Consider the following 12761-nt stretch of genomic DNA (forward strand, 5'->3'; position numbering starts at 1 on the left):
TAGAACCCCAAAGAATTTGTGAGGCACAATATACTTCAAGTCAATCCATAATTTTGGCATAAATAATTTTATGGAAGCATGTCAATTAGGAATTTATTTCATCAGTTATGAATCATGAAAGCCTGTTGATATGGAAGCCTTTTACTATCTATAGTGACAGGACTTGCTAAAATCTTTTTGGCCAATAATACTCTTCACATTATGCTTTTGCAATACTGATATGTAATTTTATGGAATTACCTATTGTTTTTTGCCTAATGCTTGATAAAAGAATATATGCATTTTGGTGTTTATGATTATATGTTAACATGTCTATCAGTGTTTGATTCATTTACTTCAAAATTTTTATCAGGCCCTCGCTTTTTTTAAATATTCTTTCGAACAATTGAACTGTTGCATCAAGTTGTAGGATGTTTCTCCAATCAGTTGGTTAGCTCTCCTATTTGGACACATATGCTTCTATCAAAAGTCGGACTCATTTTTAGTTGTAATTTTTTTCATGTTTGATACAAATAGTCATTCTGCTTTCGAAGAAAATTTGTTTACATTTTAGGTTAAGATGATGATGTTTGAAAGTAATCGCTAGAACTGTGGGGATGCATCGATTAATCCTACTAAATTTCTACCCATTTCTTCAAAAATACATTAAGGTAGGGTAGGCTACCAATGGCCTTCTCAATTCTGGTTTATAAAGCTTCAGCTCATGATATTATTTATATTTTTCCGTGCTCATCAACGTGATGTCACAACTCGCTTGCTGCAGCGAGTGCAGAGCTTTGCCATGATATGGTTTTCTTCAATCATCTTCTAATTTGGAATCTTTTTCATAATAATGTACATATATTTGTAGTATTAATTTTTTTTTATGATTAGGTGCCTCCTGATGCGGTTGAACCATTGTTCAGACAAAAAGTAGATCAATTTGTTCATAATCGTTCTCGTACAGAGGTCTTGCACAAAATCCACTAGCCCTGTTATGGTTGTTCGGGACGTAGTGGCTCCGGACCATAGTCACACATCGCCTGTAGGAGCCAATCTCTCTAGTCTTATATATCCTTACCCAACCTTCCCTATAACTCGAGTTATGGAGAAGTTAGGATGGTGGGTCCTTATATTAATATGGTATCAGAGCTATATGGTTGTGATTGGCCAGTTCTAGGATCTTAGGTCCCTCATCCGCTATGGGCGCGGGGGTGTTCGGGACGTAGTGGCTCAGGACCATAGTCCCACATTGCCTGTGGGAGACAATCCCTTTGGTCTTATATACTCTTACCAAACCTTCCCTATAACTTGAGTTATGGAGAAGTTAGGGTGGTGGGTTCCTGTATTAACAATGGTTGCTACCATTTGATTGTCAGTGGTTTTGAAATTTTATATGACATTAGTGCGCAAGTGATATTGTTTTTTTTCCTCTTTTCTCATGCAATTGCTGTTGGACTGAATGTTGTAAGGGAGATCTGCCTGCGAATGCCTTTGGTGTGTCTTCATTTTATATTCTAGCTTTATAGTTTGAATATCGCTATTGTGCACATTGATTCGCATAACATGCATAATTTGTATCATGAGTACTTTATAGGTATAATACCCGAATTGGTCCCTCTACTTTTCTCTCTCTCTTCTCTTTTGGTCCCTCTACTCAGAAATGCGCCCCACTAATCCCTCTATTTTTGAAAATAACCCAATTTAGTCCATCTACCCTTAATTGTTTCTCATCTAGTCCCTCTACTCTTAAAAATACACCCAATAATTAACCTATTTTAGAGTAGAAGGGACTAAGTAGAACCATTTTCAAGAGTAGAGGGACTATTTGAGAGTATTTCAGAATAGAGAGACCAAAAGGAAAGAGAGAGAAAAGTAGAGGGATCAATTCGAGTATTATACCTACTTTATAACAATTTTAGGTTGTTACCTCATCTTTAATTGTCTTGAAGTGTATTACCTTGTTTTGGTTTTCTCTCTTTAGTAATCAAGTGTGAAATAGGGCATCGTGAAGGATGTGGTCAATGAAAAATTTGTCTGCAGGCAGAAAAAATGTGTAAACATCAATGACATCATTTATTCTACGAACCTTCTGTTTCATATGATTTTTACTTTTCTGTCCTTTCAGTTAATGAATGAAGACCTTCTTCAAGATCTTGTCCAGTACAAGAAGTCGCATGAAAAAGCAATTTCAACCGCTTCTCGCTCCTTGATCATGCTATTCAGAGAGGCTTTATTGGCACATTTATAGTTCATTTATTACATGGAGATATTATGATCTTTATATGAAGAAAATGCTTTTTAATTGAATGCAGATCTGTCCTTCTCTATTGGTTAAAAAAGACAGGGGCCGGCCTACTAACCCAAAAGCAAAGCCAAAAGCATTTGGAGAAGTCAACACCAACAACTCCAATTCATCAACCCCTATTGGTTCTACTAGATCGGCTCCATCACTTCACGTGCTCCTCACTGCTCGATCACATCATCTTCAGCTGATTCAAATCATAATGAACAAGTGCAAAACCAAAATAATAGTGCCAGATTAGAGAACGTTCCCGTAATTACTGAAGCAGAAAATTTAAATGCAGGTTCGTTTCATATCTTCAATCTTAATCATAATTTATTATATTTGCCTTAATGTTCTTATTTTCTACTAATATGTAGTTGATAGAAATGGGCAACAAAAAAAAAGAGGTCGAACTACTTTGAAAGACTTGTGGTCATTACCACCAGAAGAGAGGATTGTGGTGAGTGCAAATCATTTGGGACAACCAATTGGGCCCGAAGCACAACTACAGGCTGGATTTCTCGGCATGCTTGCTCGAATTGGTCAACAAATTGGCATCCATTATCAGAGTTGGCATAAAGTGCCAAAAACATTAAAGGATGAATTGTTCAAATTTATTGAGGTAAACCCACATAATTGAATTGTTCAAATGTTATTTCTATAAATATACAAACATCAAGGTACATTAATAAACAAAATTGTTTATAATGTCTTCAACTAATTACGATTTGCTCTTGAGATTTCAAAAGAGTATGTGCTCAAGTCTCTGGGGAAGAAATGGAGAGATTACAAGCATGATTTAAAAAAGCGTCATTTCAAACGAGAATATGGTTTGCAAGTGAACAAAGATAAACATCCAAATGCAACCATTAGATGGCAATGGGAACAATTAGTCAATTATTGGTATTCAAATAAAGGAGAGGTATGAATATGTATTTTACTTATTTTACTAAAATTATCATATCTTTCTTATTTCTAAGTTACTATACATGTCATTATGTAGGATTCAAAAAGACTTGGGGTTGCTAGCAGAAAACAACAAAAATATACTCATACCTCTGGATCAAAAAGCTTTTCTAGAAAGGAAAAGGAAATGGTAAGCAAATATATATTACGAATGAAATTGTTAGTGTGAGTTAAAAATGTTGTGTTTTTTTTTACTTTCGTTTGCATTTTAATGATGTCTTCAAGTTTATCTCTTGATGTTTGTGATTCAAACAATTTTTTTGTTTAAACACTTGTAGGAGGTTCACATTGGAAGAAAAGTAGGGCGTCTCAAATTTTCTAAAGCAACTCATACCAAAAAGGATGGTTCTCACATGAATGTGGAAACTAAACAAATTATGGTCATAATTATGTCTTAAGTATTCCTTATTTCGTAATTTGGTGCGAAATATATGACTACCTTAAAATATTTTTTTCATTATATACAGGTTAAAGCAAATGAGAAGTTAGCTGAATGTGAAATAGTAGATGAGGATATGCAAATTGTTGAAACTGAAATTCTAACACAAGTTATTGGAAAAGAACGATGTGGGCAAGTAAGAGTGCTTGGATTGGGTCCAACACTCAAAACTTATTATGGGGGTACGACTAGCAGAACTTCTACTACCTCAAGCGCCCAATCAAGTGAGTTTGTTGAGCGGTTTAATCAAATGGAACAACAAATGCAACAATTGAAAGAGGAGCGAGAGCAAGAACGTGCACAACGTGAGGAAGAACGTGCACAAGAATGTGCTCGATATAATGCTCTTCTTGGGTTTTTACAAACTCGATAACCTGGAGTTATTATCCCTGAGTTGACACAGCTGGCTCAACTTCTCAGTCACAGGTATATCGAAAGTGGCAATGTTACTATGTTTGTATCTATTTGTTATAATTTTAAAAACATTATGGAATCTTTTCTTATTAATTTTTTTTTAATTGCAGAATCAGCCTTCTGGAGATGAGTAGTGGCATTCATCAAGCTATGGAGGATTTTTATTTATCTTTGTTTTCTTTTGTATTATTTGGAGGAACACAAGAATCACAAACCCAATTATGTGCTAATTAATATCGAAGACTTTTGTAACTTCTAATTGGTTTGAAATTATTAAATATCAACTATTGTGTTTTGGTGCATAGATAACTATGTGACTATTCTTATCTTGAATGTTAATTGCATTGTCTTTGTAGTACCATTGTTTTTTGTAAAAAAGCGCATAAATAAAAGTGCAGAATCGAGGAACTATATTCAAAATAAATTTAGCGGCGTTTCAACTCAAAACGACGGGAAACACATCATTTTACTAGTGTTTATTCAGGAAAACGCCGTTATATAGTGGCATTTTATTACATAAACTCCGGTAAAAATAATTAACATTATTTAGAAGATGGAAACGTTACTGGCATTTATCCTTAAAATGCCGGTAATATAGTGCCATTTCTTAAATAACGCCTCCGAATAGCGGCGATTATATAAATAAACACCACTAACTTAGTGCCGTTTAACATTAAAAACGGCAGTAACTTAGTGGCATTTATTTATATAAACGCCGCTAATTTACATTTTTTAAAATTTACAAACCACACTTTCGCACGGTGTTCATTCTAATGATCGCCACTATAATAGCGGCGTTTATTTTCAAAACGTCATTATTTTGATGCTCATTTATGTATACTTTGCTTCCAATTTTGCCGGTATTTTATAAATAAACGCCGCTAACATGACGGTGTTTATTTTGTAGAATGCCGCTAAAATACCGACGTTCTCTTTAGCGGCACTACTCGCGGCGTTTATTATAAACACCGGCCATTAATTTAGGGCATTTATAAATGCCGTGAAAAGCCGATAACAATGCCACTGAAAGCCCCATATGGTGTAGTGTGGTTTCCATCTAATCATGTTGAATTAAGAGAAAATAAGTATCTTATCCAAAACTTCATTATTATCATGATAGAATTAAATGGGAAATGATGGAGAGAATGAGGTACACCATTAAATCAATCTTTATTTGTGGGATTAAGGGAATCTATATATATTATATAACATTATTAGTCTTATCAATCAATCTCTTTAAACAATGAATCCTTGAAAAATCTCTCTCAATGCATATCAATTATATATATGGAAAACTAGTAAGCATACATAAAAAGAAGCTAAAGAATGAAAAGGACGCCACCTTGATTAGCATCAGTGTCTTCTTGTGAGAATCTATCCTTGAAACAGAAAACTCTTTTTTCAGTGAAGGATAGATTTCTTTGAAGGTACTTCTTCAGTTGTTATCTATCTATATATATCATATGTGTATACCTATTAATATTATTGCATTTAAGTATCTTTAGTGGTGTTCCCTTTAGGTCATATCAAATGGGGGCCTCTCCTCAAAACCCGGATTATTAAAATAAGCACTACATGTTATATTTTGCTCATTTACATTGTGCATTATGTCATTAATATTTTAATGATATAATATCAATTAAAATTTTGGATCATGGCACCAAAAATAAATTACTGATTTTTTTCTGCTTAAAATAACAGAATGTATATGATGCACATCACACAATATATATATATATATATATATATATAACGAATTAAGCCATTAAAACTTGTTTTAAAGGATCGCAAGTAAAATAAAAATATAATGAAAATCAAAATAAAAAGGGGAAGCCAAAATAGTTTAATCTAATGGGGAGTTTATTTATTTATATAATTTATTGATAAAGAAGGCATGTCACGCATTCCGCATTCCGGGCTAGTGCAAGAAAAAATTAATTAGATTTTAGAAGTCATCTCATCTGTTTCAAGAATATTCTCTGGTCTTTCCCTATCATAATCTGACACGTGTCTTCAGATTAGTACTAACTACAACATAAACAAATAACATCATAATATGAAGACACGTGTTAGGATGTGATAGGGAAGGACCAAAGAATACCTTGTTTCTAGAATCATGAGAGATCTCACCGTGTGTGAGTTAAGGTTCAAACTTGTCTCATTAGCAAAAGACACAAACACCTTATATAAGCGACCCAATATCAATAGGCAAAGCAACTATTGGCATAACGAGTTTATAATAAATGTTTATTTTAGGTTTTCTAGTCCACTGGTTTCTCACCATAGATTTTAAACAAGTTTAGTGTGAGACTACTATAAAAGGGTAGACTGTATCAGCTGATAAAAAGATAAATCCTTTTCATGTTTGTTTAATTTTTGCACTCAAATCTTTATTATTTTCATCGAGTCTCTGTTATAATTATATTTGTCTTTTAACTTAGGATTAACGGTATAAATATAGAAATTAATTAGTGTTTGGATGCAATTTTTAGAAAGTAATCATTATCCTGTGGGGGACACCATTAACCCCCATAGGGTAATGAACCATTCCCCCCAACCATATTGGGGGAATGAACCATTTCCTCTACAAAATTACTATTATACCCTTATGAAACATGAAAATTACCATTACGCCCTTGTGCAATACAAAATTACTATTATACCCTTGTTAAACATTAATTAATAATAATGAAATATATATTTATGATTTCATTATTTTATAAATAGTAATTATTTAAAATAAAGATTGTTAGAAATTAATTAAAAATTCTAAGTACGGAATGTAAAAAAGTTATTTGAGATAATTACTAATTTAAAATTAATTAATAATAATAAATTAAATATTTATGTTTTAATTATTTTAGAAATGATAATTATTTCAATTAAATATTATTTGAAATTAATTAAAAAAATTTAGTTATGGAATGAAATTAATTATTTAAAATTAATTTCTAATTAAACATTAATTAATAATAATAAAATAAATATTTGTGTTTGATTATTTTATAAATAATAATTACTTATAAAAAATATCATTTTTTATACAAGGGGTAAAAATGTAATCTTAGCATAACCCCACTTTTTTCTTTTCCCATTCTCAATGAATTATTTCTCCAACCAAACATTTTTTTTCATTACCATCTCCTACCCATTCTTTTCCTCCCTCCTTCATGACTTTATTCCTCCTTATTCCATTACTGTCATCCAAACGTTATCTTATGCTTTACTTTTGTTTATTATTATTTATTATTATTTTAAATTTATTATAATAACTGTAAAAACCATTTTATTCACCCAATAATAACCCTTTATTTGTCTTATCAAATATCAGGGTAGCATAAAATGCTGAGTGGACACTATAAGGAGTTGTTTGGATGGGCTTATCTTAAACCCAGAAGTGATTTTTTATAAGTTAAGCACTTATTGGTTTTAAAAAACATGTTTGTTTGGGCTTTTGGGTAGAAGCAAAAGCTGTGAAAAAAGCTAAAAAGCTGAAATTCAGCTTTTTTTTCATAAGCTGGCCACCAGGTGCTTCTCAGAAAAGCACTTCTGAGAAGCTATTTTTGGGGGTGTAAAATTACAAAATTAGGCTTGACAAATGAATAATTCCCTCATTATTTCTCTCTCTCAACATATATTAGATAAATCTCATCCAAATTAATCGAATATATGTGAATATGTGGAATGGTTAGAGCTTGAGTGACATGCTAGTTTTTTTTTAATTTATATTTCATAAAGTGCAGCGAATAACTGGAAAGTAATAACCATAAACTATTATAAATAACCAGAAACTGCAGCGAATAACCGGAAACTGCAGCCCATTTTAGTAATTTGTCATTTCCAAAAGTGATTTTACAATTCTACATCCAAACAACTTCACACATATAAAAGCACTTCTGCATTAACCTATCCAAACATAAAATATAGAAAAACATTTATACTAAAAGCATTTTTTTTAAAAGTACTTCTATAAAACTTAAAAAAAGCACTTATACTAAAAGCCAATCCAAACAAGGCCTAAGTTGATTCAACCACTCAGTTCATCGGCTGTGAATTCTGTTAAAATAATCTTTGGGTATGTTTTTTAGCCAGGTTTATTTTAACTAAATTTATCTTATATTTAAAAATTTATATATTTTTTAAAGTTATTATTGTCATTATTTTTAAAAGGCATCATCTATTTTTAAAATGATTGTTTTTGTATTTTATAACAATTTATTATAAAAAAAAATTAAAACCTATTTAGGCATAAAAAAAGCAATCTCATTCCACTTAAAACCATAATTCTGATCACAATTGAATTTTATGCGCACACATAACCATTCTTAAATTGAATTTAGTAGTAGTAATAATAATAACAATTATTATTTAACATTGTATAAAGAAAAAAAAAGTTCATATATAAATATAAAAGTTATATATTTATTTTTTACATATTATATATATATATATATAACAGCTAAAATAATATTTATATATATGAGAAAAAAATATTTTTTTTTATGTTTTAACGTTTTCTTCATTAAATTATTTATAAATTAAACCAAAAATAACTAATTAGTTAATTTGGTTTACAAAAATCTTGTTATTAATAACAATAACAATAACAACAACAATAATAATAATAATTTCAAAATAAATAAACTTAAAAATTAAAATCCAATAGGTGTCTAAAAAGCAATAAAAGTTGATTAAAAATTTCTTGGGTTGAAGAAAAAGACCCCAAGATGTTATTTTGTGCCACTGAATGAGCATTTGACTAGATAATTCAAATATCATTTTGGTGAATAAACTTACTTTGTGACCATTGTGATTAATTTAATGAAAAACCAAGTTGATCATAAATCTTTTAATTTTATATTATAATTTATGGTAATTTGCATATACCATGTTACTGAGGATGGTAAAAAGTTGAGCATATATAAGTTTACTCAATGTTCGGGGAAAAACTATAAAATGCTGCATCATGATTCATGTGAGAAGACATAAAATTGAGATGGGAGAAAAGAAAATGTTGTTATTTTTACAAAATACATTAATTGTGATGTTTATGTTATCTAGAACAATATATATATATATATATATATATATATATATAACACATTCAAAATTAATTTGATGCTATAATTAAAAGTTTGGCTTATTTTTAAATAATTTGAGTGGAACTCAGATATTCCATTTATATTTTTATTAGGCAACAAGGGCACTTTAGCGCACTTTATTTAAGAGATTGTCAAAAAGACATACAAGTACGGAGGTGCACAAGTTACGGTGGCTTACGAACATCTTAAAAAAAATTTCCATGCTCTCCAACTTTGGAGGGGTGAAACCACTATTTCTCTAATAGGGGACCCGCATTCATGCCTGTGAACAGTATTGCCCCGAGGTGTATATTGGATGAACAGTATATGAACAGCGCCAAGTGAATGATTCAAATCCTTGCTTCCCCCTTAGTATTTTTGTATCATACGATTAGGCTATCCAATGGTTGACGATATTTCATTTATACACTATCATATATTATACTTCTAGTTTTATATTTTTTTAATATTTGATAGTTAGAATTTAGTATGATTAATGATGATTAGGATCAACTTAAGTTAAAGGTCTTTTTTATGGAAAATATGAAATTTAAATAGAAACATATATTTATTTAATTATTCTTAATTTTTTTTTTTTAGATTTTCAATCTCTTGAATTGATATTGGAAAGTAATCCATTCAAGCTTGCGATGTATCCACCAACATCACTTCAGTTCCCATCCCATCTGAGTCTGCCAAAAAAAAGTCCCCAAGCATTTCGGAAATTAAGAGATTAGTTGGTTAAGTACAATTTTGATCCTTAAACCTTAATTAATTAACTTTTTTTTTATTATTTTTTATTGTAACAAAAAACTAGAGTTTGTTTATAACGATTGTTGAGTAAGTTTTAACTAAAGAAGTGGTTTTCTAATTATTAATTTAGAAATGATTATAATAGCCTCTACATTGATAATATTTAAATATCACTCACAATTTAGAGACAGCTACATTAGCAATATCTAAACCCTACTCATACTTTTAGAGATAGTTATTATTGAATCTATATCTCAAGGGGGTAAATATTTTATTTTGGTAATATTATTTTATGTTTTTTAAATTTAGGATTGTAAGTTCCATCAGTGTGGTTTGTGGGTTTTAGGGAACTCAAGCACTCATAGTTCTCACACAAACCATCAAAGAAGGTTCGCACAAACAAAACAAGAAGGAGACACACAAGATTGGTAACCCAGTTCGGCGTTCACTCGCCTACATCTGGGGGGTCAAGCCCGGAGATAAACAATCCACTAAAAGAGGTAAAAATACATGAGTACAAACACTTGTCACTCACACTCTCAAACAATGAAAATCACTATCCTTTCTAGATTGTTTAGTACTCGCCCACTCTCCTACAAGAGTCACACCTACAATCTATGAGCAAGGTAGCTTATATAGACGTCTCAACGTCCAAAATATAGCACATACCTCTTTTAGAATCTCCGCGGCTACTAATTTAAAAACCTTCCGAAATTAGCTGTTGCAACTCCTGTTATAACATAAGTTGCAACATGGCCCTAACTACTGATTTGACTGAGTTCTGGTTACGTTGCGGACGACCTCAAAACCCATCAACCTCCCGGTCATGCTTAGTCCGAGTCGATGCAGCCAAATCTCCTGATCCCGACTGCCGGCAACTAACCTACCTCCTCAGTTCCTCATCACGCAGTCCCCTTGCAAGGGGTGCATGTCCTTGTGCATCTTCATGAAACTTGCCAAACTTCGTCTTCAATCTTCCAAGTTTGGTCTTCAAAGATTCTCCAAACTTGATCATGAATAGATATTTCTTCAATTAAGCTCCACCATATTTAGTTTTCAATCAAATCACCTAAATATGGTCTTGATATGATCTTGTCTTCATGTTTCCAATAATAATTCCACCAAGATCTTCAAGATAATATCCTCCATGTTATAGACTTACTAAAAATAATTCCACCAAGATCTCCAAGATGTTTAGCCTTGCAAGCTAAGTCTCCATGCCATGTCACCATGCTTTCCATGTCATCAATTATGCCTTGTCACCATGGTTGCCACGTCATCTTACCTTGGTGTCAAATCATGCCAATTTAAATAGTGCGGTTACACTAACAAGGATAACCAACATGGAAAGCACAAGAGACCTCAAACATAAACTTCATTATATAATATTTGAGATTTAAAGGGTATTTTGTTAATATTAACACAAACACATATCTTTCTCTACCTTCAATCAAAACACAAAAAGTTACTTAACTTTTTTTTTTATTTTACTTTTACCCCAAGCAAGATATAACCTTTATCTACTCTTCTTTTACCTTACTTTATGAACCCTCGTTATATTCTATTCAAGCAAAGCCTTAATAGGTTTTTTTTTTCTTTTCAAAATAATATTTATTTTTTTAATTAATTATCGAAATACGCATTTCCGTAACTATTTACAGAAATGCGCATGTTTATTTTTTTAATAATTTTTTTTAAAAGTTATGGATCTCACTCACTTTTTAATATTAAATTTTTAATTTTTTTAAATCCCGGGTCCCATTTTTTTTTAATATTAAACTTTTGTTTTTTAAAAACCACAATCCCCATTAATATTTAAATTAAAAAAATTTACATTCAAACCCTTATATTTTCATAATATTTTCTTATAACTTGTTTTATCCCAGTTTTACTCTCTTATTTGTACTCTAACTAATTTTAGTTTAACTATTAATAATTTAAATAATTTAATATTAAACATCTAAATATTTTAGCAGTCAAAATTTTAACATGTAAAAAATTAATCCTATAAATAAATAAATCAGAATATATATTATCAAAAGATTCAATAGTAGAATATTTAAGTTATATTACGACATATGACTTGGACCAGTGGCATTCGGATAATTTAAACGAGTGTGTCTTTCATTGCGATATAAATCACAACGTTGTGGCTAATCGCTTTTTCTTATATCCATCTCATCAAGACATAGACATAGATCATTATAGGGTTCTAATACCTCTCATTTGACATTGATTGAAACTCTTTATGGTATGCATTAAAAATTATTTCAAACATATAAATAGTAGAATATTAATATTAAACTAAAATTAGTTAAAGTAGAAATAAGAGAGTAGAAATGGAAATAAAACAAATTATAAAAAAATATTAAATATAAGGGTTTGAATGTAATTTTTTTTTTAATTTAAAATATTAATGGGTCCTCGGTTTTAAAAAACAAACGTTTAATATTAAAAAACAATGGGACCCGTGATTTTGAAAAATAAAAATAAAAACTTAATATTAAAAAGTAAGTGGGACTTATAACTTTTAAAAAAATATTAAAAAAATTAAATATACGTATTTCCATAAATACATATTTTGATAATTAATTAAAAAATAAATAATATTTTGAAAAAAAAAAACACATTCGAGCTATTAAAACGGGCCTAATCCGTTTGACCGACGCGCCCCACCCGACATCAATAGCGGATTAGATTGGTTTTTTGTAGGCCCGTTTGGAAGTGAGCCCAAACGGATCACCCTGTTTGGGGTGGGGTGGGGCGGGCTAGCCCAGTTCTTTAATTTATTAAATTTTAAAAAAAAAATTAATGAATTGAAATTCAGTCGGCCAATCTCACC

At 30.7% G+C, this 12761-nt stretch overlaps 1 long non-coding RNA gene across 1 annotated transcript; it reads left to right on the forward strand.

Annotated features, from left to right (window-relative positions):
* The first annotated feature begins 3560 nt into the window (after positions 1-3560).
* Positions 3561-4284, forward strand: LOC120252942. The gene is made up of 3 exons (XR_005534179.1): positions 3561-3612; positions 3700-4097; positions 4196-4284. It is a non-coding gene; the product is annotated as an uncharacterized LOC120252942 (long non-coding RNA).
* Positions 4285-12761: the final 8477 nt, after the last annotated feature.

Source organism: Dioscorea cayenensis, chromosome 25 (genome assembly GCF_009730915.1).
Source record: "Dioscorea cayenensis subsp. rotundata cultivar TDr96_F1 chromosome 25, TDr96_F1_v2_PseudoChromosome.rev07_lg8_w22 25.fasta, whole genome shotgun sequence".
Classification (NCBI taxonomy): domain Eukaryota; kingdom Viridiplantae; phylum Streptophyta; class Magnoliopsida; order Dioscoreales; family Dioscoreaceae; genus Dioscorea; species Dioscorea cayenensis.